At 33.2% G+C, this 24638-nt stretch overlaps 1 long non-coding RNA gene and 2 pseudogenes across 1 annotated transcript; 1 reads left to right on the plus strand and 2 right to left on the minus strand.

The window, feature by feature from the left end:
- The first annotated feature begins 2329 nt into the window (after positions 1-2329).
- LOC146907169 (albumin-1 pseudogene) lies at positions 2330-2698 on the plus strand (annotated as a pseudogene).
- Positions 2699-5342: 2644 nt separating this feature from the next.
- LOC146907170 (F-box/kelch-repeat protein At3g23880-like) overlaps positions 5343-24638 on the minus strand; it is a 43226-nt pseudogene continuing 23930 nt past the window's right edge.
- LOC146907171 (uncharacterized) lies at positions 14865-17425 on the minus strand. The gene is made up of 3 exons (XR_015017572.1): positions 17187-17425; positions 16994-17097; positions 14865-15090 (listed from the first exon to the last, which is right to left on the minus strand). It is a non-coding gene; the product is annotated as an uncharacterized LOC146907171 (long non-coding RNA).

The raw sequence follows: 24638 nt of genomic DNA on the forward strand, positions 1-24638 counted from the left end.
CATAGACGACATTCACATATGCATGATTTTTACTTTCTATGCTAGGGGAGATAGTACCAAATGTAATCAGTTTTGGATACTGTACTACTCAAATTGAAAGCTTAATATAAGACTAATTTATTTCATGTTGTGAGAATATTTTGGTCCGGATCTAATTTTATGAGTTTAGCGTTAAAGAAATGTGATTTATGATTGAGCACTGATGAGTGTGATGATAATAGAAGACTAATTTATTTCATGTTGCTAAACAATTAAGCGATTCTTACCTTTTTAATATGGTATGAGGCTTAAGTGTTGGAACAAGTAAGGAAGCAATAAAGACATTATCACATCCTGGTAGTGATGCAATCCATCAGATTTGCGTTATTTGATGTTAGATTGTGTGTCAAGACTCACAATAATAGTTCCGAGTATGCATAAAAAAAAATGCATCTTAACGAGCTGGTAATGTCCGTTGTTTTTGTCTTTTGGTGTCTTGGAGGCTGCTGAAATTGATGAGGAGGTGGAGAAGAGAAAGCTCCTCCATATCCGAAATAAATTGAGGTCTAAAACTATCATATGTCGAATTTAGAGTTGTAGTCCATATTTTTTATACAAATATTATACACGGCAGCAATACACTATTGTCTCTTTAAATAAATTGGGAGTGTTTTCTTTGAATTTTGGTCCTTAGAAAGTGTCAACTTGGACGTTTAGAGTTGTTCACAATAATTGAGGTTCTTCGTTGAGCACTTCGTCTTCATTCTCTACTTTTGGTTACCATTTAATTCTTTTGGTTTATTTTTTGAACGAGTTATTAATTTGTCCCCTTAAAATTATTTTAATTTTCATTTCACATTGAAACTTAACAACACTTTTAACGCCATATGGGTAAAGCAATAGTACAGATCGTTGGTTCAATGATAGAAACTGGTTCAGAGACGAAATTGTCTTGGTTTAATTTTGTAAAGGCCTAAATCGGATCTTTTTATTTATCGATGGCCCTACACATTTTGTTAGGGTCCCAATCAAATATGGAGATTGGTGAAATTTCAATTGACAAAGACTACGGCATTACAATTGAATATATCCATGCCATGTGAGTCTCCTTCAGTCATATAAGTAAAAAAGAGTTTTGTGTTTGTTTACCTTCAGTCACAAAATGTCTCCTTCACTAATAATTTATGAAACTCGTGTTCCTTGCTTCTCATATTATTTAGGAAATCATTGTTATATCTCTTTATTGGTATATAGAGAATGGTGAAACATGTATATATAAATTCAATTTGCACTATTCAACAATAATATGTTATTACACCCATGTTTAATTTAAGTGGCAAAAACATCTCTTTTTGTGTATAAATGCTGCATGAGAGAAACGATTTCATACAACACAAATTCTAAAGCTCATAAAAAACAAACAAATTGTAGCTGGTTCTTTCTTGAGAACAAACAATGGCTTATGCAAAGCTCACTACTTTGGCTGTCTTCTTGTTTGCCATATTTTGTATGTATTTAATTTTAACCGTCTTTGTCAATTATATATAACATGCTTTACTAATTACATGTTTTAGAATTCATGAGAAAATAATCGGAGTCTGTTGTCAGACTAATTCTATTTTTATGATGATGTCAGTCCTCAACTGAAAAATATTATAATTACCGACAAAATTTTAGTGAGGGGAAGTTTGAATTCTCTATGCAATTATGTCACAAGATTTTGTATGTATTTTACACTTGTACACTTGTTCCAGTTTTTTCTTTTTTTGATAATGGTGTGTGCAAGTTGTTCCAATTTTAACTAGCTTCACTATTTTACAGTAATGTTCCCGATGAAGAAGGTGGAAGCGCAAAGTTGTATCGGTTTCTGTTCAGTGTTTGATAGTAAACCGCTATGTGGTAGTAGTCGACATGAAAGAGGAACATCAAAAAATTTGTCAGTCTCATACAGATTGCACAAAAAGAGGAATCGGGAGCTTTTGCTCACGTTATACTAATTCTGATAATGAATATGGCTGGTGTTTTGCAAATTACTCCGAGGCGGAAGAATACTTCAAGATTGCCTCCAAGTGTAAGTTCACAAAAGAATTCTTGAAGTTGCCTATCACTGCTTAATATTTATATGTCCAAAAAAACCTATGATATGAGGCATGGTATCATTTATCTACTACTTCAAATAAATCATCTTTGTTTCGAACTGAGAAATTGGATTTCTTAGATGTCTTTCTGAATTCCAATAAATCATGCTTGTTCGCGGGTATGGACATTAAATATATGTTGTTATTTTGCAAATAAGTACTCATTTCTAAATCTTCGATAATTTAAAAATCACTTTCATATGGAGTGAAACATGGAAACAATGTTATGCAATAACATACCGGTGAAGAAGGTAGAGGCGCAAAGTTGTATCGATTTCTGTTCAGTGTTTGATAGTAAACCGCTATGCGGTAGTAGCCGCTGTCGTTGTAACAAGCCTTTAAATAATCCATTTGTAGGCATACGTGAACGCCGACCATCTACAGATGCTATCGACATGGAAGAGGAACATCACAAATTTTGTCAGTCTCATACAGATTGCACAAAAAGAGGAATTGGGAGCTTTTGCGCACGTTATCCTAATTCTGATAATGAATATGGCTGGTGTTTTGCATCTTACTCTGAGGCGGAAGAATACTTCAATATTGCCTCCAAGTATATAAGTTCACAAAAGAATTCTTGAAGATGCCTATCACTGATTAATATTTATATGTCCATAAAAACCTATGATATGAGGCATGGTATCATGTTTCAACTACTTTAAATAAACCGTCTTTGTTTCCAACTGAGAAGTTGGATTGCTCAGATATCTTTCTAAATTCCAATAAATCATGCATGTTCGTGGGTATGGACATTTAATATATGTTTTTATTTTGCAAGTACTCATTTTCTAATTCTTCTCATATAGTGAAAATCGCTTTCATATGGAGTGAAACATGGAAACAGTGTTGTGCAATGACAACCTATAAATTTGATATTTTATAATTTTTACTAATGACAACCTATTGATTTGATAGTTTATAATTGTTACTAAAGAGACTTAAACTTTGTTGAAAATAAAAAACAATGAGGAACACCAAAAATAGATTTGCTAATAATAATAATTGCTGAGACATTCACCTTTCAATACACGCCCCCATTACAGTGCCAAACTGTCAGATTTTCCAACTCTTGTGGACTGGTTTTACCAGACGGTCGACACCTATTAATGTGAATTCGATACGATAAAATCACACCAATAAACATAGATGTGTGGAGAGAGCAGCTCTCCAATCCGTTAGAAAATGAGCAATACAAATAGGTTACAAGATATTAGTTTCCAAACTCACAAAGAGCAAATCCTAATTCATACCCGTTTTTCAAACCCACAATGAATTCTAAAAGAAAACAATAAAGAAAGACACTCAAAGGTGTTTGTGATGTGTTTCTCAATCCAAAGAACCTCATGCCCAAAGACACTCAACCCTAAAATTCCTTCCTTTGATTTTTGTATGATTCTCTCTCTTGAAGCCTCTAAAAAAATTGAAGAATGATGCCTTATATAGTACTCAGACCCACGAAAAAATCGCACCTTGATTTGTCTGGATCGCGCCTTGATTTGAAGCTCTTTCACTGTATTGTACTGAGCCTAATCCTCGAAATCAAGCCACAATTTGCTTCCTTCCTGCCGTGAAAAAATACAAACGAAACCTCAAAACTCCTCATCCAAATTGCGCCACGATTTCTCCAATTAAAGGCAATTATGAACTTCAACATCAATTTGCAAATGATACCATGTTTTTTCACGAACTGCAACATAAACTTGGAGGCAATTTTTAATAGGACTGAACGTAGTTGCATCAGTTTAAACACTATTAGTAAATAAAGCCAAGTTTTTGATTCAGGGAAATGTTGTTTAGAAGATTAATCAAATAGTGATAGCCACACTTAACAAAAGAAAACAGAAAGAAATTATTTGAAGTTGGAGCTTAAGTAACAAGATAAACAAGCTCAGAACATCCTCGTAAGAAAGAACTTGTGTACCAAGGAATCCTCCTTTTAGTAGACAAATCAGGCGTTAATCTTGTTTCACCAACTGCACCTAAACCAGACCATGCATGTCGATCCAAAAAAGAAGTCATTCTCATAGTTCCAATTCCAAAACTAACACGACATGCTTTGAGCCAAGTACCACTCCTTGTGGTCACAAATATCAAATTGAAATACTAAAAGTTATATTAAGTTGAGATATTATGGTTTCTGTTCAAGATATATTATATTGGTAGCTCATGCTCATTGGTCCTGATAATAATATGTTACAGCAATGGACAATCCTACACCGTGAACACGATTCTCTGGAACACAATTCAACTCATTTTTCCTCTAGAGATTGATGCAAGGAAAGTTGCTGAACGTACCATAAGGAATAGAAGTATACAATCATATCATTATGTGCTGGGATGTTGGCTTTCTTTTCTTGAAGTAGTTGATCCAAATGTGCTGGGATGTGAATAACAAGCTGATTATGTGCTTGTATATTATTATGAATGAGATTTCAGAAACTAGATTTTTATGATTTCTTTGAATAAACTTTTTCGATATCTCAAATGTAGGGAACACTCAACACCGCTGATGCTGATTTTTGCTGCTGTCATCCACGCTTGTTTTCAATTATAATGCAGTTATGAAGAATGCTAAGTCAATATTTAATGATATTGTGCTTTCTAATTAGATAAATTTGACAAGTAAAGGGATCAGAAACGACTCAAGTTTTTTGTGCTGTAATTTATTACTAATCAACCATTACTTTTAGTATGTATTTGCATATATGTAAATTCTTCTTTTGATAAATTGAATTTGTAAACAAAATTGAGATACAGACACTTCTCTAGTCATCTGACTGTCGGATAGAATTAAAAATAGTTTATATAAGGTATAAGCCATGTAACTCAGAAGAATGAATAATGATCCAGTTTTGGTTTTGGTGGGGAGATATCTTTATGATGGAAACAATTAAAGAAATACATGAAGTTTATCTCTTTTTTTTTCTTTTTTGCCAATCGATATAATGACTGACTGTAACGTGTGTTTCATTTGGGCATGCGGCTAATGAAATAATGCAGAAGAAAACCACCAATATCCTGTAATTCTCATCGATACAGAAAGTTTGGAGCAAATCAAATAAATAGCAAGTGGAGAACCATAAATTAACTCAGGTTATTTTATCTGCAATAAGTTGAAAACTAACTGATAGTAATTGATATAAAATTAAAACATCATAATCCAATATACAGATTTTGATCCAACAACTAGGAAAAAATTACCAATGGGAACATCCAACAAAATAGTAAAACTAGCTAAGGAAAACACAATTAAGTAAACATCAATCGGAAACATTCCACGTACATAGTCTAACATAAATTCAGAAAAATAAATAGTTGTTACATTGGAGCTCAATGTGGACAAGGACGAGGCAAAACCAAGCTTTGCATATGCGTCATGAGCATAAAAAATTTGGTTAGGAAGTTCAACATATTCAATTCTATTATCTCTCTGATTATACATAACAACATCATCCGAATAGTTATTAGCCAGCATCAGGACATCACCATTTTCGGACAGACACACTGGCAGCAACAATCTAACAGGCTCCTCAATTTGAATTTGAAGATGCGCATAACTAACATTCACCAACTGAGTCCAAGACTCTTGAACCCCAAACTCTCTCATTTCCCACAAAACAAAATGGGTTCTCATGTAATTATAATCTTAGAATTGGAAAAGCGGGGCAAGCTATAATCTTTCTCCAACAACTATCACCCATGCAATGAACCCTCCCTTCCATTTCCTGTGTCGTAGGATTCCAAAACACCGCCACTACCTTGTATGGAGAGTAAATAGCAAATTATTCAAACGACACTAAGAGCATGTATGGATTGACTTATTTGTGATTATATACTGGAATATGAGCATATGGAAACAGCTTGTGACATATTCAGAAAGTGTTTTCAACTTATTCACATCTCTCCAAGATAGCTTATCGAAACAGCTTATATCTTATATGAAAGCAATTTGAATTTATTTTAACTTTTGCAATAGAAATAACTTATGCATACACACGTCTAATAAACCAACTTATATCTTCGATGAACCAACAACCTAGGGGTGTTGGTTCAGATAAGAAAACCAAACCAAACCGAATACTGGTTTTCTCAAACGGAACCAAATTGGTTGTTACAAATGGAACTGAACCAGTTCATGGTTCATTGATATTGAACCCTAAACTCTAAACATAGATGCTATCAATTTTAATTTACAAACATATAGCATCAATATTGAAAATGAAATCTAGAAAACCAACCCTAAACCCAAAACATAGATACGATCCCGACCAAATACATTAATTTTTGTTGTTGACTCAACATTTGCTTATATCTTATATTTTGGAATGGAGGTAGTAATATAAAACTGAAATAAGCGAGAGTGACAAAGCTCGAAGTTCAAATTTGACTAACCTTGTATGTGTCATTTATAGCATCATATCCGAATCCAAGGTTTGGATCATCCAAAAAAATGTTAAAAAAAAAAATGTTATTGCCTCATCTGGCCCACCCATCTCTTTGTATTTAATGTAGTTGGTTTTTTTTTCTCAATTTAAATTCCTTCAAAAAAAAAATCCATATGATTATATGACCTGCCATTTATTCAACAAAAAAACCTACCATATTTATTCAAAAAAAAAAACTACCACTAGTTTAAAAAAAAAAAATCGGGTTCACCGGTGAATCGTGCTATTTTCGACCAATTTCTATATATATTATTTTTTCTCAATTTCTAAATATGGTATTAGTCCACCTTTGTACCATTTTTGAGAGGTTTGTACGGGGCACGTCCTTAAATATTATATAAAATGTTTTTTGGTTGCTTTGAGAAAAGGAACGAGAAGACTAGAGTATGTTATAGTCTTTGATTTGGGAGAATAATACATTACTTAAATTTCGAATGCTATGAAGATTGCCTTTAAAGACCAATGTGTTTAGACCAATGCCTTTAAAGCTGGAAATATCTTAATGAGCATGCAGCGTGTATCAGTAGATTAGGACAAAATTATCTTTTCTATAGATTTATAGATGAGAAAAGGAAAATCATAATGAATTGATCCTATTTTCTTGTTTAGTGTTTGCTTAACAATGGATAATTCAGGCTTGTTCCTATCAGCTTCTTTAAGTCGTTATTGATTCATATCGGATTCATGACAAATCTACATCGTCGTGCATTTATTTGATTGTAGGCTGTAGAAAGCAATCAAATGGTCTAACCTGTTTTTACAATTAGGTATTGTCAAGGCAAATTCTAGAACGTCTTTTAGCGTATTTGATTGTAGGCTTCAGAAAGCAATCAAATGGTCTAACCTGTTTCCTCCTCTGAATGAATTGTGGTCAATTATGTTGCTATATTTACATATTCTATTGTGTTCCAAATTCTGTTTCATAATGGCAAAATATTCACTAACTGTAACTTTTATTTTATTCAGATATGCTATTTTTTCCTTAGTTAGTGATTATTAATTATTATTTTTTTTTACTGTTTTTCTGAATTCTTATTCAATACAAATATTCAGAAACGAACAGTTGATTCTGTCATGAAGTAACTTCAATAGGTAAATTGTCAATGTAAGATAATACGATAGCAATCAAAATAATACATAATACATGCATCAACCAGCTAATTCACAGCAAGTATGTTGTGCTTTGTTATCATCATTGGAAGTATAGAGATAGAACATGGTATTCTTTTCTTGAATTCTGGTTTGCAAAATGATCTACACCTTAGTAATTTTTGTGGCCTAAAGTATCTCAGCCCGAAGTCAGACAAAAATCTTTCGAGGTACAAAGATCCACTTAACAGGATCACACACCGAACTCCACTTAACAGGTTCACGCACCGAACACATGTTCTTCCGTACCCATCTGTCTGAAATCCAACACATGACCACATGGTTTAGGGACCGAGTTATTTTTCAACTGTGCCACACTATGTTGGTCCCTTCATACTTTATTATTCATCTAAGAAAGATCAAGTGGAAATAGAAAATCAGAAAATATGAAACTACTTTATTATTCATCTAATTTTGCATTTAATCTGATTCTGGAAAATGTAATCTTGTTTCAGCTATAGGCTTGTGTTTTCTTTAAGAACATTTTAATCAAATTAAAAATGAAGTATGAAATAGTCGTCGATTTGGGAGAATAATACATTATTAAAATTTTGAAAGCAAGGAAGATTGCCTTAAAAGATAATAGAAAGATAGATGAAAGCCAGAAATTGTATAATGTGCAAGCGGCATATCAGTACATTAAAACATTGATTATTATATTTATAGATCTATAGATGAGAAATGGAAAAACATGATGATATTATGTCTTCAAACTTGTATATACAGTACAAGTTGTATTTGTTTCGCTTACTCCAAAATTTTATGGATAGTATGTTAAATAAATGCAGATTTTGTCCTTCTTTTCTGTTACTGATTTTTCTCTTTTTTTTACTGCTATTCTTAAAATGTTCATTCAGTACTATTCATCCATTCAGTAGTTTTTATAGCCTTTAGACTTGATATGGTTTCTGCTTCTGTTAACAAAGGTGCAAGGTTTCTATGTAATATCCCACTCGTCAGCTAATGGAATATTACCAGTCGATCGTGCCTGAGGATTAAAGTTATGGAAAGTAAGTGTGATGGAAAATGTTTATTACATGACATCAGCTTAATACGGGTTAAGTATCAGTGTCGGATTAAACGCGTTTAACACGAAGGGCATTTGAGTACTTACGCACAAGGGAGTATATAAGCGATTTTGGGGCCAAATCTTCATATTTTCTTCTTCTTTCTCTCTCTAGGTTTGAGAGAAAGAATTTTCTCCTCCTTCTCTCTAAGAAGTGGCGCCCTCCTTCCCTCTCTTCCCATAATCTTCCAAACTTCCTCCTAATATGATCAATCATGGATAATGGTGGCTTAGCAAGCAAGAAACAAGTGGAGGAAGGGATTAAAGCATGGATTGGTTGGAAAGGATAAGAATCAAGGATGAAGCAAAAGCTAGGGTTTGAGCTTGAAGCTTGAAGGAATTGCAAGGAACTTGTTTAGGTGAGTTCTTTAGTTAGTTACCCACCCTTAGGTTGTGTTAATTCATGTTAGAATTTATGAATTTAAGTTATGGAGGGTTTAGAACCCTAATACCCCTTTTGTCATTAATCATTGAAATTATGTTGTTTGTTGTCATGTATTTGTTCTAAACTGTTTTCTATGTGTTCTGGGTGTCTTGTGTGCATTGGAAACTCAATTTTGAGGTTTAGAGGTCAAAAATACGAATTCTGCAGGTCTGTGCTGAGGAACTTCGCTTAAGCGAGAAAATCTAGCTCAAGCCAGATTTTTGCAGAACCATCTCGCTTGGAGCTGGCTTAAGCCAGAATCCGCAGAAAGCACTTTTTCTAAAATTTCATGCGGTGCAGTGGCTTCGATGAGGCTTCTCCCCGCAGTCTCTTATTGTAATATCCCGCTCATCAACTAAAGGAAAATTTATCTGTTAAATGTAGCAGAGGACTCAGGTTTATGGAAAGTGATTATGATGAAGAAAGTTAAGCACGACGGAAGATATTTATAAGTAATATCAGTTAAGCATGAGTTATGTATCAGTATTAGGTAAACACGAGTCAAGAGGAAGGGCAATTAATTGGATATTCGCACGCAAGGGGTATATAAGCAAGTTTGAACCCAAAATATTCATTTTCCACTTCTCTTTCTCTCTCTAGGTTTTGAGAGAAAGTGTTCTCTCCTCCCTCTCTCTATGGATCGGCCCCTCTCCCTCAATCTTTCTCCATCAAGCCTTCCAAAGTCATGGTATTAATGATCAAGCATGGATCAAAGAAGCTTCTTGGGCAAGAAAGCGTCAAAAGGAAGAGGTTTTAGCATGATGTGAGGAATTTGGAGATTAGAGTTTGAGCTTGGAATTTGAAGGAAGAGCAAGGATTATGTTAGGTGAGTTCTTAGATAGAACCCTCCCTTGGGATTATGTGTTATTTTGTAAGAAAAACATGAATTATGTTAAGATTAGGAAATATGAGAATTTTATCCCCTTGCCTTGATCTTGCTTTATACATGTTAATATTGCTATGAAAGATGTTTTATAATGTATATATATGTTGCTGGATGTTTTGGTGCATTGCAGGAACCATTAAGATGAGTTTTGGGTCAAAAATAGCAAAATTTGTACCACAAACCCGAAGAACCACGCTATTAGCGAAATATACGCTAATAGCGAAATTCTTCAGCAAGGGCTACGCCCCAGCTGCGCTAATAGTGTGGCTCTCTGGATGGGCCAGCATCCTTTGGCCTGTTGGTCCATTCTAGGGTCCGTGGTGCGTTCTGATGCTTTTCTTTCAACGTTTTATAACTTTATAACCCTAAAACAACATCTAGGCAATGCACATAACATCAAACGATTCTCGAAATGAAAATCATGGCAATCTTAACATGAATGGCAAGAGTGAATCAAGAGAGTTTAAGCCGATATTACTCGGGTAGCTATGAATTAAGAAGGGCATGAATGTAGAGCCTCAACATAGTTGTTGAGAATTAGCAAGATAGCATGAATCACTAAGTATGTCAAGTATAGGATTATGAATACATAAGTAAGTAAGACACGAATGATAATCTCTCCGCACATGAGCTAGAATGACTTAGCTAGTATGTAAGTCGTGGATTGATAAGCTATTCTCTCCACCATGTTAAGTATGAACAAGTATAAGTTACCATTAATCGGATCGATTAAGGTTCCGAGATAAACATGTATGTATGATTATGTTTAACTTATATGCATGACAAGACCATGATTTAATATGTGTAGGTGACATGTCTCTTGATATCCACATCAGAGGGATACAAGGGGTTCTCGTAATGAGAACGATTCAAGCCGTAATGGACCCGCATGTCACTGAGTAAACAAGACGTAGGTGCTCGTGTCTCTTGTTATCCACGCCAGGGGGATACGGGAGGTTCTCGACCTAAGGGGAACGGTTCAAGCCGCAAGGGACCCGCACGACACCGAGGGAGTCCGATGTACGTACATCGGTCATGTATGGGATTGATCTCGGGGTTACTCCACCCGGGACTATCCGTGAAATGAATCCAGATAACTGTTTGTTCAACGCTAACCTATGAATGAACTTAGATACGTTATGCACGATATGACTATGATTATGTTTTTCATGATTATGCAAGAATGAATCCATGCATGTTTATGTTTAAGAACAAGAGCACTAGATGCTACATGATAAGTATAAGGCATGGAATAGAGCAAGTAAAGAACATGATACCGATGACGATCTTAGGTTTCCCCTAATCGTCCGGTTTAGAATCGTGCCATGATTATGATATGTTTAGGCCTCGATACGTAGAGCGTATCTTTGGCAATGCGGTCCTAGATTCCCCCTTGACCGCCATGACACGTATAGGAAGTTAAGCCTATAACAGTTAAGATAAGATTAAGACGGCTCTAGTATGCACTACCGTCTAAGTATGCAAGTCCCCACACACGTATAATCAACTGTCAAGTTGTAATGTAGACACGTGGTGACCGTAGGTTTCCCCTTGAGGTTGCCTATAGCCTAGGATTTAGGGGAACTCACTGAGACATTATGTCTCATCCCAATCCTTATTTGTTTCAGATAAGCAGGATTTTATGCAAGCTTGAAGTCGGATGGATATTTCAGCAAGTGTGCGTTCATGTCGCTGCAGGATGCTTTGGATTTAAGGATGAAATCATATACGTATGGTTGAGATGTTTATGTCAATTATGTATGAATGTAATTTGTTGTATAAATATTCATTCGTATGTAATTTATGTTGTAAATTTTAATGTATCCAGTACTAATATTAACGCGCGTGCTAGACTTTCTAGATACGTCTGGTATGGGTGTTACACTTATAACTTTAAAAACCCCTCAAAGTCAAGTAGTCATTGCACATTACACCTAATGATATTGGTAAAGAAATGCATGAATAACATTAAGAATTTCAATGACGAATAGCACATGAGATGTGATGTTACGATAAGAATCAGGTAGCAATTTAATCATTCAGGAAGGGAATGAAAGTAGAGCCTTGACATAGCTTGTCAAGAACTAGAATAGCTTGTAGAGAAATAGAATGCTACGCATGAGCAATATGCTTGATAAGACGCGAAGTGATATAGAGTATTCTCTTCGCATAGGAACTGGAATGATCATGCAAGCATGACTAGACGTGAATTTATTAGATATCTCTTCACATAGTAAGTTAAGCAAGCATTTAGTTTACGTCTAGTAGGATCGTATAGGGATCCGAGGTAAAAGAGATAGCATTTATAGATGTAATATTCATGCATCTATAGATTAAGACTTTAATAATGATGTAGGTGTCGTATCCCATGTGATCCACACTAGGTTGGCTCAAGGGGTTTCCACTAGGTGAAACGGGGTTAGCCGTAAGGAACCCGCACGTCACTGAGGGAGTGTCGTTGGTTATACCTTAGATAGGTTTCCATTGGTTAGATAAGGATTGTGCTCGGGGTTACTCCACCCCGGGGCTCTCCGTAAAATGAATTCAGATAATTGTTGTTTGTTCAACGCTAACCTAATGAATCTGACTATGCATATTGATTAGACATTTATATGTTATGTCATAGAGCCTTGATGTAGATCGTCAAGAACTAGTGTAGCCTTGACGTAGATCGTCAGGAATTAGTATGATAGCAAGAATGATATGTTGTTAGACACAACGTATTTATGCAATAGAGCAATAGAGAAAGTTATGCCGATGACGATCTTAGGTTTCCCCTAATCGTCCGGCTTAGAATCGTGTCATGATTATGTTATGCTTAGGCCTCGATACGTAGAGCGTATTCTTGGCAATGCGGTTTTAGAATCCCCTTGACCGCCATGACACATAAAAAATGAAGCCTATAACAAGGTAAGAAGTACCTATGATGGGTCTAGTATGCACGATCGTCTAGGAAAGCATGACCACACACGTATAATCAACCGTCAGGTTGTATTGTAGACACGTGGTGACTGAAGGTTTCCCCCGAGGTTACCTATAGCCTAGGATTAGGTAAAGCTCACTGAGACATTATGTATCATCCCAATCCTTATTTGTTTCAGATAAACAGGTTGGTTTAGCAAGCTAGTAGCCGAATGGATGTTTCAGCAAGTGTTCGTTCGTACCCGCTGCTGGATGATATGGATATGCAAGGATGCATTTACAATGTTTTAGAAAAGTTGAGTTGTATTATTATTGTACGAATGCACATTGTTGTATAAAATATTCATTCGAAGTTTTAATGTTGTAAATTTTAATGTATCCAGTACTAAACTAATGCACACGCTAAACTTTCTAGATACGTTTAGTGTGGGTATTACATTCTACTTTTGTTAACAAAGGTAGAGGGATTTCAGTACCATTCACTTTAATTTTATTGAATTTTTATTTGAATTGTATACTACTACAATAATGACATTTAGTAACACTTGAACTCTTGCTAATTGACCAAAAGTTCTTTTATACCATAGGCTTAGAATTAGCTGCATATGTTCATATTGGAGAACCTATTCCCCTATTATTGAAAAAATAATGTTCTTTCTCCAATATTATTCCTGAGATAAGCCAAAGATCTTAACCCATGTTCGTGCTGAGGAATTGTTTTGGATTTTAAGGTTAAAATCCTTTGTCCAGGGAAACAATTTGAGGAAACCAGGGTTAAGATTCCATGAAGATATTGATCTAAGCCTCCTAACATCTTCTAAGGTTCAAAAAGTAAATTCATAGTATCCTTTACCTAGAGATTGTACTCCCCACTTTGATAGATCTTTCCAAAATTGTGATAGCTTAGCTTTCAAGGCAACCACAATCAAAGGCGTGGAACCCTTTGGCCAAATGCTTGTGCTTGCATGCTTCCATCTTAGCTGTGTAATCATCATCTGGAATCTGAATTGCAAGACCATCACCCTTGATTACTGCTTGAGGAAGTTGTGAGACTGGTATTTCACATAGGTTTGAAACTGCTTGTGCAAAGGTTTTTTGAGGTTTAGGTTGTTGTATGGATTATTTAGATGGTTTAGGTTCAAGATCTAAGCATAATTTCCAAGGTATATTAAATGGTTCCATGTTGATCAAAGCAAAGAAAAGATGGTTTGGTTAGGTTGGAGCTAGGTTGTTGATGATAAATATTGAAGGTTGATGGTGAATAATGCGTTAAAAAATTTCTCCAGAGACTCTCTCTCTATCACTAACATTTTCCCACTTGGTACTTGGTATATGTACTTAAAATATTGTAAGAGCTAGCAAATTTAAAATTTCTTAGGTACTTGGTACTTAGTGTGGGTTGAGTTTCTTATTAGTATAGTTTAATTGATATTATGTAATGTTGCTCTCATGTAATAACACATAATTTATTGCTAGTCATTTACATTGGAAAGAATCTTATTATCTTTATTGTGCACATGTCCATATGATGTTAGGTTAGGTTATCGTGTCCCAAATATTTTAATGTGATCTAGTTATAACATCCAAACTCCAGAACTAATAAGATGGACTTGTACAGATCAGACAATGTCATTTTTAGCATATAGTTCAGATTCATCACATTGCTACGAATGCTCTATGAGATAATTCATTGAGGATGTATGATATGATTTGTGACAATCTAAACCCCAAAGTAGATATTTAAAGTTAATAGTTGATTAAAATGATTCAAGGTGGATAATATACGAGTTTTAACATTATTTTCATGATGTAAAGAATATTACAACTAAAATATACGTGATTCTTAACTCAAGTCTTAGATAAATCAATTATAGATAAATTTTGGTTTAACACCTAACATTTTAAAAACTAAAAAGTTTATAATTTTGATTACAAGTACAAAATTAAAATATAATCTTTTTATTCGAACCCAATGTAACCTATTAGAACTAACCACATCCCAGGATAATAAACAACATATAATAGAGTCTTTAGATAAGGCAACTCTTTCACTCCATGGCACTAAATACAACCTACAGAAGCTACATTTTTGCAAATGCAGGGTCAAGCCAGAGAAACACAAAAAACAAATGAGTCAGTTTCAAAAACGTGTAATAGTATAAAATAAGCTAGAGAACACATAAAATGACAACCAAATATCAAATCAGTTGTAGAAAATATAATCAAGAATCATTAAGTTACATTGGTATCACAATTCATAACGTCAAAATGAGACAATAAAAAAATCGACATAATGTTATCCATGCACTTAGACTTTACTTCTCATAATTTAGTTTCAGTCTATTCTATAGAGAATCATGCTTCTCTCTATGATATATTATTATTGATTCACGATACGAATGCGAGTGTGTTTCTCTCTAATGATATTGCGTCGCATCAGTTATAAGACCTCTCTTTAGTGATATTTAATCATACAAACCAATGAATTAGATACTTATAACTGCAAGTGTTATTATTTCTAATGATAATGTACTATATGATTGCTTCTCTCTTGTGGTATTGCATCACATCTGATAAGATACTTCTCTTTAGCGATATTGTTTTATAGAAACCCTATAAATTAGATACTGCTCTAACATCACTTAGGATCTTCAAACCCTATATGTATTTTGAATAAATAAACCCCACTTCAAGACCATTTACTTCTAATCATTATTCCCTCATTAACTTAAGAACACCATCTGCAACACAGGTGGAAACTATCATGGTAATCATCCATGCTTATATATATATATATATATATATATATATATATATATATATATATATATATATATATATATATATATATCCTGCATCACTTAAAATCACGTCACATATGTATCAATCATCCACAATTTAGACAATTAAATAAAAAATTACAATAATTCAAGAGAAAAACACGAATTTCTACAATTGCATAAATTACAAAACATTCAAGATAATTTTAATAAATTAAGACTTAATAAGGTTTCTAATTCCTCTTTCGAGCTTTCATTTCCAAATCTTCACATTAGATGGTTTTACACTTAAAGGGCTTTGACCATTTGCAGCGATCACTGATGTGTGAGAAATACAATTTTTCCGTTAAAGGCGATTATTTTACACTCGTGATTGAAATTTGAAAATCACTTTCAACCTATACCTGATATTGGCCCCCTTTAACACGCTAATCCATGTCCACTAACAAAAATATTTCATCTCATTGGAGGACGAGAAAATGGAAGCACTTATTTTTCTACACAATTGATTGTCAACAAATCAAACTTCTATACTTTTTTTTTCCAAGACTACCATCCTCTATATGACTCTCATGGATTCTTTTTTTTTCTATGTCCCCCCCCCCCCCCCCCCCCCCCCCCCTCTCTCTCTCTCTATCTCAAATAGATTAGTTCTTTTCTTTCAACGCATGGACCAAAAACTCATTCAAACACACTCACAACCTACATACTATTTTTATTACTTGTTTTGTAAAAAAAAAAAAAAATGGCCCAATAACATAAATACACATACTTATTTTATTTCCCCAACTCATAAATAAAATTTATTCTCAAAATACTCATACTAAAATACTAAATTAGAGTTGTTACATGATTGATTTGAGGATATGTGGTTTCTCATGTTTGGTGTATTAATTGAGACTTTTACTTACCTTAATCTTGTTTTTCTAAAGTTTACAAGATTGTAGTCCACATATGTTTTCTATTTTAATATATGTTTTTCCTTTAAAGGTCTTTAGATTTTTTCGTGGGTTGAAGCAACCCTTGTATTCATTATATATTTATATATGTGTGTGTGACAACTTCATAACACACTTCTAAGCTTATCAATGAAATTGCAAGTTTAAAGAAACATATGAATGTGTGAGAGAAAGTATAAGAGTAACACCATTAGTATCAAAAAATAAAGTGAAAGATTTATACATAATAGAGAAATATTTTTTACCTTAACATCTTTTTTGCCTTTACAATAACCTTTAATGCACTTCATACTTCCATAAGGAGCAAGTGGATGCATTCTATAACAATCCGCAACAGTAATACAATAATCTATATTAAAATAAAATTAAAAAAATATTACAAAAGGAGTAGATGATTGTGTATAAATTAAACAAAAAAAATGAAAACAAGGATATAACCATGACTCTTTATTCCGCCAGTGACAAAAAGACATAGGGAAACAAAAAGGATTACAATATACACACGTTTCACTGTTCCAGCCATTTTTTTCTCCTTTTCATGCAACGCATATGGAATGTTTTGATCTTAATATATAGTAAAAACTTCTATTTATACTTCATCAATCAAATAGTTTTTTTTTACTAATTTTATGGTTGCAAGAAATTCTTCTTTAAATTAAGGAAAAAATATTAAATGTCTCTAAAGTACATTGTTGAATCATATCTGTCTCTTTGACTCATAATATATCTCAAACAATAACTATACATATAATTAGAGGATAGTGTGTTTACCAAACTTTCATTATTATTTTTTTATTTCTTATATATCCTTTCATAATAGAGAAAAGAAATCCTACATTATATTATGTTGGTAAGTGATAAGTACGATTTCTAGTATCAAAGTATTAAGTTAGTATATCCACAAAGACATTGAAATTTACCCATTTAGATATTTTGAATATCTTAAGTTAATGTTTTATAAACATACTCTTTGAATGACAGAGTAAAGGGCTCGGAAAGTTACAATTGACAAGTTTTGATGGGATTATGCTTTGTTACTTAAGCATCTAAAGAAGGTGTAAAACTATATTATAATAAGAGGGAATATCCATTAAACGCATGTCTCGGTAGAGTGACTTAGGCATACAGGGTGGTAGGAATGGAAGAGGTTATAAGTATTGCCTTTGAAATGCATGCTTGAAAAAATAAAAGGAAAAATAAAAATTAAAAAATAATACTTTATTGAGATGTAAAAATATGTCATAGCACGGGTTATTTTGTCCTTTTACAAAATTAGATCTTCACTTATTTCTTTCTTCCCACATCAGGGCAGAATGAATTTTGGTTGTGCGACCCATGAAAACTAAGTTTTCCTTTCCTCTCTGACAGGGAATCCATACAATGGAAGGATTTTGTTTTCCGTTCTTTCTTTCCCTCCACAATAAATCCTCGCAACTTTTGTTCTCAGAGATGGTGGTCGGACCCCTTAGTTTGTTTGTATGTTGACTGATCTTTTTTGTATATACACTGTAAGACGGTTGTCTTTTGGGGTGGTCTCTTTGGTACATCTTGTACTAGGGAGCTCTCACCACCATAGTTAATATATTCCATTTTGATTTATTCAAAAAAAAAATCCTCACAACTTTTACATGAACTAAACGTAGTGTCAATGTTTTCAGTAAGAGTATTATCGTATGAGTTTGGATGTGTTTCTAGTAGACGTAGTTTTGTCAAATATAAATTAAGTTCTTTGCATAGATTTTAAGTTTACATTATTTAGGAAGAAAAAATTAACTATTTGTTGTATGTGCGTCATGTGTCGTCCAGTTTCAAACTTCTCGTTTTAATTTGAATCTTTGGCACTACAATGGAATAACTGTTTGCCTTGAAAATTCTTTAACAATTTTCAGATGGCGGTTTTTTGTGGTTGTAGAATTTGGATCCTTCAAGCAAGCTTGGTAGTTATCGTCGATGGTTGTTTAAAATACCTTGACACTTCTTCATTTGGAACAGTTCATTCGCTAAAAAAATTCTTTGTTTGAACATATAATTTAAATTTTGAGTGTAACAAATATTACCTATGTATAATAATTATTGAAGAAACAACGTCTATTTATCACACTAAAGAAAACAAGTAAACAAAGAGAAATAATCACTCAAATAATTACATATTCATTTATACACATACATATAAATATTAGCAACATATTTGAGTTTATATGACACGACAACCTCTCCAGGGATTCTCTAACCTATTGGTTGAGTTTGTTGGTAAGTTTCCTTGACCTTAATTACCAATAGTTCTGTGATGGGTGCATACTCTTGGGTTAACCATAGTTTGTTCAGTTAATTTTTTGGGAGCGCTATTAAAATATAGGTCATTTCGGTGCAAGAGGGTGTTATTGCTAGTAAAAAAGTTCTCTTTATACTTCATCAATCGTTTAGTTTTTTTTTTTTTTACTAATTTTGTGGGTGCAAGAAATTCTACTTCAAAATAAGAAAAAAAATATTAAATGATTCTAAAGTACATTGTTAAATCATATTTGTCTCTTTAACTCATAATATGTAAGAGTCGTTTTTTCACTAGGATTATTTTATTTAATTATTATGTGTTTATGTGTGTTTAATTGCTTGTTTGTGTATTTCATTTGAGATTAGTGGTTTTTTAGTCTAGAATGGTATTTTAGTCATTTTTAAGATCGAGGATGTTTTAGTCATTTGGCAAGTAAGGGTAAACTAGTGGTGGAGGTGGATATGGTACCAACTGAATAGGCTGCGCATATTAGTGGGGGAGGTGAGGTCACCCAATCACATCATTGCCTAGTGATACAGAAGGATCTTGTGCAGGAGAAACAGATGTTACGGAAGAGTCTTTTACACCTGTATTAACCAAAAAAAGAAACAACAATTAAAGCAACGACAACTCAGTCGAGTAACATACAATACTTGTTCTATGGGAGAAGCATCTCCACCTCCTCAATGAATATTTTTTATTGGAATATTAGAGTGCTCCTCGTAGGTTGCAGATATGTTTGTGGCAGCAATTGTTCATACGTTGTATACTATTTAGACGTCGTGTACCACTTTAGGGTTCAGTAATGATAAAGCTAGTATTCATGCGGCGCAGGTAAAAATTGATTATTCTGTTACTATATGTGGCAATAATTCTTCTGGTTGTTGACTTGCCTCCGACTAGTCTTTTCTTAATTCTTTTTCGGTGTCTCAACATCGCCGTCGAATTAAAGAGATTATTACTGTTTTTTGGAAACCTCCTTCCCCTCCTTGGTTGAAGGTTAATATGGACGACTCTGTTGTCGGTACTAATGCCTCTTGTGGAAGCATTTTCCGGGACCATTTGGGCACCTTTCTTATGGCCTTCTCTTGTAATTTGGGAATTAACTCGGTGTTTAATTCAGAACTGTTGGGTTATATTTATGCTATGGAATATGTGGCTTTGAATGGGTTGCGAAATATCTGGTTTGAAAGTGATTCAACTAGTGCCTTATTGTCGTTAAGGAATGATTTTTTGGTTCCTATTTTCCTTCGGAATAGGTGGCACAATGCGCTTCGGCTAAGTATTCAGGTTATTTCCTCGCGTAATTATCAGGAAGGTAATTGTTGTGCTGACAAGCTGGCAAATATGGGGCACTCCCTTTAGGTTGCAGTTTGGTAGTCTGATTTGCCACGGGATGTTCGCGGGGATTTCTTTAGGGATAGATTTGGCTTTCCCAATTTTAAATTCCCGAAGTTGCTTTTCATTTCTTTTTCTATTTCTTTTTCTTTTAGCCGAGGGTTTTGATCTAGTCCACCCCTTTTGTATATATCTTTTTCTATTTTTTAATAAAATTTTTTGAGTTTGGTGGTAGAGGATATGAGTGTTTTTGGGGTGCCAACCTAGTTGAATCACACATTAATGTAAAGTTTCTATTAGATATTTTTTCTTCTATATAGAAAAATCTATTAAATATTTGAATCACACTTTTTTTGAAGGTTTAAATATCTAAATCGCACATGTTATAAATTTTATTTGTTTATATATGCGGAAAAAAATCATGTACATTTATGAAAAATTCGATGAGATAAACTTTTGAAAACTCGTGATTATTTCCAAAATATCAAAATTAATGTAGTGTTTCTCGTAAATACATTTTTATTTTATATACAAAACACCATTCAATATTTGCAAAACAACCGGTGTAATTTTTTTTTTGTTTATATCTGCTGAAACAAATTTTCAGTAAAAATATAAGAATGTCGATATGATAAAATTGTAAAAACTCATGACTATTAAAATATAAACATTAATGCAATATTTCTATTTAATTTTAATTTTTTTAAATCATGATTATTTTTAAAATATCAACATTATTGTGTGTTTCTATTAAATATTTTTTATTTTATATGCAAAAAAATGTTAAATGTTTTTTTTAGAGCAAAACATTTAAATTGTTAAATGTTTGTATCACTCGTTGCAGATTTTATTTACTTATATATGCGGAAGTAAATTTTAATGTATTGATATGATAAAGTCGATATGATAACATTTTAAAAATATCATGACTATTGTAACAGCCCGATTATTTCGCTAGATTTATTTTATTATTTATTTATGTGTGTTATATGTGCTCTTATGTCATTATTTGCCTCTGTGTGCATTTTTGGTTGGGAATTGTAGAATTCGGAGTTAGAAGGGTATTTTAGTCATTTTGGACTCAAGGGTACTTTGGTCATTTTGTGAGTGGGGGTAATTTAGTAATTTTGATAAGGATTATTTTTAGTGCTTAGTGAGAGCTAGTATTATTTTACTAAGTGCTAAGGAGTTGTAGTGAATTGTTTTATTACCGGTAGGTGACCGTTATTATTACATTTTACCGTTAAGTGGGTAGTAACATTTTGAATTAGATTAGTAATGGGTTAGGCCCATTAAGGCATTGTGAGTTGAGCCCAATTAGGTAGAGCCTATATAAACTCTAGTGTTAGAGGAAAATAGGGTTTACCATCATTTTTCATTTTTGAGAGAAGAGGTAGAGAGAGAAAGGGCAAGAGAAGATAAGGGTTTGAAGAGGAAGATCTAGAGAGAGCTAGAGGAGGCTAGAGATTCAAGTCCTTGGAGCTAAAGTGAGGCCCTAGTTGATTAAGGTAAGGGGGTTAGACATTAATCATAATTAATAGTTGTAGTTCTTCCCTAATTCCTTAATTAAGTGGTTAATTTGATTTTATAGGTAGAAATTCGTGCTTAATTGTGATGATATGATTATATACATGAATTGAATTATGATTGTGTTGTTGTTATTGAATTTGTATGTCAAAATGAGTTTATATGCATATGACATGCTCTTGGGTGAAATTGATGATGAATGATGTTGTTGTTGTTAGATTGTGGATGAATTCATGATTAGATGTTGTTGTTGTTGTTGTTAAATATGTTGTTGGTGAATTGATGCTTTGGGTATCATGAATTGGTGAATTGGTGAATTTGTGAATTTTTGTTGTGTTGATGTTTTAATCTCAAAACTTATGCATGTTTAAGTGTTTTGAAGTGTATATGACCTATAAACATCTTTGGTTGCAAAAGGAGGAAACTTTGGGGGCTGGAATGTTGTTTTTTTTATTTTTTATAGGGGGTCTAAATTGCAACTGATGCAACGTTAAGGGGCCAAAAATACGTTTAAGCCTATTTAATTTCGTCAAACACCATGAAAATGCTCGAGTGGACACAAACTTTTTGGCCACTTTTTATTATTTTATTTTTATTTTCTTGAAACAAAGAAAGCAGTATATGAAACCATGAAAATACATGCTTGGTCACAAACATTTGAAACTCTATTTTTTGTTTGAAGAAGCCAAACTAACCTACCAAAATTGGCACAAAGAGATTTGAAAACTCTATTTGAACACATACACACTTATTTTGGTCTGAACATAATATCATGTGCGTGTAAATGAGGAGATTAATTTTTCGAACTAAGTAGGACTGCAATGAGTGACAAATATCTGTCTCAAGAGACACATACATACATTTGAAAAAAGGTGGAAAGAGTAAAGAATGAAATGATAATAGTATATTTTTTTTTTGGTCAAGAAAATAATATATTTTTTTAGTAAAGTAATATTGATTTTTAAAATTGTTAAAATATATGCATTTTTGTCTCTGTGTTTGACCCAACATGATTTTTTATTTTTTTTAAAAGGAGCAATTGTTTTCCTTGTTTCCTTTACCAAAATAATAATAATAATTTTCCTTGTTTCCTTTTACCAAAAATAAAAAATAATGATAATTTTCCTTTTTAATTACTTTTTTTTTGACTAAAATAAATACAAAATGTTGACCAAAAATCAACAAATAAATAAATAAAAAATGCTAAGATGTGTCCTTTTAACCTTCACCATTTCTTCCTCCCATAAAATTTGTAACAACACCACAGCAAATGCATCAACTCACTCCAACTCAGTCACGACGTTCTCTCAATGGCATACCACCACTGGTATTCATTCCCGACCAACATACCACTGGTATTCTTTCCTTGCTTCCCGTCAAATCTTTCCTTCGATTTAGGTGTTTGAGTAAGTCACATGACTCTCTCATCTCCACTCCCACCTTTGTCAAATTGCACCTTACTCGATCTGCACGTAATGCAGACTTGACACTTGTATCTACCTCCGATGGTAATGTCCTATCCTTCACAGTTTTTCGTTTGCTACAAAACCCTCCAATCATTTTCAATCTTCCAGAAGATCCTTGCTATCAACTTGATAACAAGCACTGCCTCGACATAGTTGGCTCTTGCATTATTCCTCTCGAAGAAGACTGGTATACTTTTATTGACAAACGATCTTGAAAGTCAGGCAATTCTCTATAATTAGAGATATAATGCAGTAGAAAGAGTCAATAAACATTGGTTCAACAACATGAATTATGTTGAAAGTTTGGTTTCGTATCATTGAAAGTAAGTTTCTCTACAACAATTTACTCATTTGGATTAGATTTACTTGTATTATAATTAACTCATGATGACTTTGACTTAATTGTGTTGAATGATTATGTATTTGCTATAGAATCTGTTTTGCTTTTGCTATTGGGTGTGATATTTTCCTCAACATGGCAGTTGAAACCAGGGAACTAACTATTTAGTGAGCAAGTGATACATATCGATTGATGAGAAAACGAAAATTAGATTCATCATATTTCTTTAAACTTATATTAATTCCATTTACATCTAAATTTTGTTGCTGATAGTATGCACGAGTGATCCTATTACCACATTTAGAGCTTGGTTATTTATCAAGAATTGAAGTTTAAAGATATTTTTGCAAATTAATATATCTTGAATATTCTTGTTCTGCTTGTGTCTGAAACTAATACATCCATGTTATCTGCTAGTGCAGAGTTGTTGTATCTTTTCGAGCTTTCTTGAGCTGTTGTAATCAATTCATTTGCTGTGTAAAAAAAAATCCCTGATAGATACTTCTCAGCTTCATCCCACTTCCCTTTGAGTATCATATCCTCAAAATGTTCCATATCAAAATACAACCCACTTTCACGCTCAAGCCTGTAAATTAACAGAAGAATGAAGTGCAAATGCAATTCAATGTTAAACAAATAACAATATTGACTCATGTATTAGTGTCAGTTCATTTTTTTTTCAAATGGTTTTAGTTTTTTCAGAAAGAAAAAAAAACATAATTATATATGATAGTAAAAATTAAATATAAGAATTGTCGGAGTTAGATTAAAGAGACACATACATGTGTACCGTTTCCTTTACACCTGCATCACCCAAATATTGTAACACTGAGAGGATGACCTGCTCTTTGCTTTTGTTAGCCATCTTGATAACAATTACTTTTGTTGAGAACTAAAGTATTCACTAAGCAATATCAAAAGTTATGTAGCATGATTTAAGGTGTGAT

Source organism: Medicago sativa, chromosome 7 (genome assembly GCF_051527215.1).
Source record: "Medicago sativa cultivar Bolivia chromosome 7, Bolivia_mono, whole genome shotgun sequence".
Taxonomy (NCBI): Eukaryota; Viridiplantae; Streptophyta; class Magnoliopsida; order Fabales; family Fabaceae; genus Medicago; species Medicago sativa.